The following is a 204-nucleotide window of genomic DNA, read 5'->3' as shown; positions in this document are numbered from 1 at the left end:
ACATCTGTGTTCCTTGGCTTTCTGCATTGTCTTGTGACATTTTTTTTTTTTTTTCCCCCTGTTTTACAGAGTTTTGGTCCTGGACAGAGGAGAAGTGGTGGAGTGTGGTAGCCCAGACCAACTACTTCAGGAAAAAGGCATTTTCTATAGTATGGCCAAAGATTCAGGCTTGGTGTAGCATTTGAACTTGGCTAGTTCCTGGGG

The sequence above is a fragment of the Merops nubicus genome, unplaced genomic scaffold, assembly GCF_000691845.1.
Source record: "Merops nubicus isolate BGI_N331 unplaced genomic scaffold, ASM69184v1 scaffold48092, whole genome shotgun sequence".
Lineage (NCBI taxonomy): Eukaryota > Metazoa > Chordata > Aves > Coraciiformes > Meropidae > Merops > Merops nubicus.
The sequence above is the reverse complement of the archived record's forward strand: the minus strand, read 5'-3'. Positions refer to the sequence as shown.